Below are 3,602 nucleotides of genomic sequence, written 5' to 3'. Positions count from 1 at the left end.
GCGAAGCCGCGTCGAACATGCCAGAGGTAATGTGTGCTTGTATGTGCCACCCAGGCCAAAATTACACCCGGCGCCTATGCAAATTCGCCAGCAGTATTCGCCCACGACCCCCGCGTGCCACCTACCACCACGCCCACGTCAGGCACACACGCGCCCACCCACCCATCATTGACACGCACACAGCCACACAGCCACACCCCACCCACCCTCCCCTCCCACCTCGACCGCCGCCGCCGCCTCCCCCTCCCACCCTCCTCCCCCTCCGCCGCCGCCCTCGCTTCCTCTGACCGCCGCCTCGCTGTCATCACCCCCAGGATCCTCTTCCCAACCCCAAGCCGCCCCATCTGCCTGAGAGAGTCCTCCTACGTTTCCGCGCAAGGTAAAGCCTCCAATCATCTCGTCTCCGACCGGCCGTGCGATTCTTTCTGCTTCGGGCAAGGACTGCTGCGGATCTTGACTTTCCTCTGTGTGAATTGGTGGTTTCTGTAGGTGGTGGGGAATTTTCGATTTGATTGGATTGGAGATGGCGGAGAAGGACGTTGGCCGGATCTTCGTGGGCGGGCTGTCGTGGGAAACCACGGAGCGCACGCTTGAGCGAGCCTTCAGCGATTTCGGCAAGGTCATCGAGACGCAGGTATAATACCCATATTCCTGTATTCGTTTCGTTCGAATGTACTGTGCACGGTCGTGTCAGGATTTCTGTTATACGGATTAATTTGGTGGGGATTGGTCGTTTAGTTTGTCTTGGTGACGATTTGTCCAATAATTACTTTCATCTGTAAGTTGGTTTGTCCTATTTCTGCGCAGAGATTGTTCGTTTAACTGATGTTCGCTGCTAATCCCCTTTGTTATATACCTCAGAACTTGGTGGCCGGATGCGTTAGTTGAAAACATAATCTTTAATTAAAGAGCCATATGGTAGCAATCAAAGCATTTTCCATTAATAAGCCGAAAAGTTAAACCTTTGTGATATGAGTTATAACATAAAAACTGTGGTTGTTTTAACGATGGTGAATCTGCTCTTTGGTTATTTGCGATGGTGTGGTGTGTTCCTGGTTCTGAAGGTGAGGAATTTACATGCATTTGGTTGTGGCTGCACTTAGTTTAGAATTACTGTGCAGTTTTGATTTTGAGAGTTCATTCACTGAAAAGTAGAAGCTGCAGTTCATTCTCTGATCATAGAAACTGCTTCATCATTCATCACACTGGACTGGGATAAATGTGGATTATATTGTTGTCTATAATTATTTTGGTGTCATATGGCTAAGTGCGGGATTGCCTTGTGTAAAACTAACAGTAGATAACTTGACGCATGGTTATTGCAGTCTGCCATCGAGGGAGACATGAAGCTGAGGGTGGTCATCATGGACAGCGAGGCTGCAGTGGTGACGGCGACGGAGAGGAGCACCGCCAAGGAGAAGCTCTGTGAGTACACCCTGGACGACTCCGTCTGTTTGTGGATAATATAATATACCTCCAAGATTATGTTTTTTTTCTTTTCTAACTAAAGAATAATCATATGGTTTGTGGCTATATTGTTTATTATCTTCTTAGTATACATTGGTAATTAACCTAGCTTCCTAGGCATTATGTTCTTGAAGCGGCACTTAAGCTGCCCAAGCATGCCGAGAAACTAAATTTCAGCCAAGGATTAACTATCAGGCTGCTAGTTACAGTTTATAATCCCATTCTAAGTATTATTTATCTTGTCTTTTAATTAGTTGGAGGAGGGTTGGCATCACAAGTTCATTTGGCTTTCAGATTATGTCTAGAGTTTGGACTGCAGTTCTAAATTTTCAACTGAATTTCAAATACTCCCTGTAGTTCTTCCGTTCCAGATTGTTGTGTGCCACCTGTAGTGCAGTTTTGCCTTTTGGTAGAGCTCCTTTACTGAACATGTACAGCTACCATGGTCCCGAGGTCAAGTTAACTTGAAATTAATTGGTGCAGAGGAACCTTGAAGAAAATAAACTAGCAACTTAGGGAACAGATATTCCTTAGGATCTTGTTCCCCACCAGAAGTTGCTTCAAGAATCCCTAAAGAAGGTTAGCATCTCTTATCCGACCTTTGTGTGTTTCTTCATTGTCTATCCCTTGTTTCATGTGCTGAAGCTAGGTTCCCTTTTCCTTAGGAGCACCAGCTAAGATGCGGAACACCTGCGGCCAGCGTCGATGTGTTCGTGTTCGAAGACCTAACAGCGGCAGAGTGGAAGCGGTTAACGGAGGGAGCAGCGGCGGACGAAAAGGGAGCTGCGGTGGCGGACGCTCTCTCCGAGGAGCGGCGGCGCGCGGTCATCCGGATGGGAAGATGTTGTCTTGAATCAGACGTATTTTGGAAAGTTGTAAAATTGAACAGAGTATCTGTAAAACGTGGCTTTATCTGACCCCACCCTTATAATATTGCTTAATTAATGTAATAGCAACTATATGGTGAAGGTGGACGTTTGGTGGGTAGTTTTTTTTTTAATCCTGTACACACATACCGCTGGCGGACATGGCATGTGCCAGGGGTAAACCTCACTATTGCTGGCGTTTTTGGCATGTGCCGGGGGTAACAAATACCACTGGCAAATATGGGAAGACGCCGGGGATAACGACACGTTACCGCCGGCGAAATGGAAGATGCCAGCGGTAAGGCCTTACCACCGGCGAGGTTATCGCCGGCGAACAGCAATGTGCCGGCGGTAGGCCAATCCAGTGTGCCAGCGGTAAGGTAATTCCTAGTAGTGCACGTCGACGCCTTCTTCGCCCTAGCGAGCCGATGCATGCGATCATCAGATCGTTTTCGTCTGGCTCCAACGTCGACCACGCCAACGCTCCTGCGCTCACGCCACCCGATCCTCGGCTTCCGCTCGTCAACCGAGTCGCCATCCCTTGTTCTTCGTCGCCGCCCGATCCGTTGAAGGGAGCTACCTGATCAGGTCCTTCGCGGAGGTGGTAGCCCGGGGTTTCGCGACCGCCGCGATGGTCGGGCCTCCCCGCCCGCCTGTGCCGCCAGGTCTGGCGGGGCCGGCACCTGCATCGACAACGCCGGTGCCTATATGGCCAGCGGATGCGTCGGGGGCTACCTCTTCCCAGTATTTGGGCCCCCCCAGGCTTTCAAGGTTGGCCGGCGGGCACCCCCATGCCGCCGGCAGCACCTCCATCTAGGAGGCCACAAGCTGGGTACCGCCCTCTGCCGCGGATTCCGTCTCCTCAGATGCATTACATGCCACAACAACAAACGTTCCATCATTACCAGGACAGTATTTCCAATATCCTCAGCCAGTGCATCATACTATTGTGCAGCCGCAGTTGCAGCATGCGGCGCAACAACAACCGCCGCCACAAACTGGACAGCTGAAGAAGAGGAGGAAGAAGAATACTGTCACTGCTGTGGGGGCGGTGCCAGGGGGGCTGCAGTTCCAGCGCCCACTCTGGGGTAACCAGCTCCGGTGCCTACGGGTATGCCGGCTATGGGTATGGTGTAGCCCGCGGCGGTGCTTACGGGTATGCCGGCTATAATGTCATTTGTGGAGCCTACCCCGTTACCTGTGCAGTTGCCTCCGTCTGGGCTCGTGCCTGTTGCACCAGTTGCGAAGCCAAAGAAGGTAGGGCGATGC

General features: G+C 51.2%; 1 long non-coding RNA gene across 2 annotated transcripts; it reads left to right on the top strand.

Annotated features, from left to right (window-relative positions):
- The first annotated feature begins 904 nt into the window (after window positions 1-904).
- Window positions 905-2,467, top strand: LOC124708296. Of its 2 annotated transcripts, XR_007005080.1 has the most exons (3): window positions 905-1,425; window positions 1,951-2,046; window positions 2,133-2,467. It is a non-coding gene; the product is annotated as an uncharacterized LOC124708296 (long non-coding RNA). The 2 variants fall into 2 exon arrangements; XR_007005081.1 differs by lacking the exon at window positions 905-1,425 and having other exon boundaries at window positions 1,857-2,046.
- Window positions 2,468-3,602: the final 1,135 nt, after the last annotated feature.

Source organism: Lolium rigidum, chromosome 4 (genome assembly GCF_022539505.1).
Source record: "Lolium rigidum isolate FL_2022 chromosome 4, APGP_CSIRO_Lrig_0.1, whole genome shotgun sequence".
Classification (NCBI taxonomy): domain Eukaryota; kingdom Viridiplantae; phylum Streptophyta; class Magnoliopsida; order Poales; family Poaceae; genus Lolium; species Lolium rigidum.
Note: the sequence above shows the minus strand (reverse complement) of the source record. Positions and strands in the feature narration are given on the sequence as shown.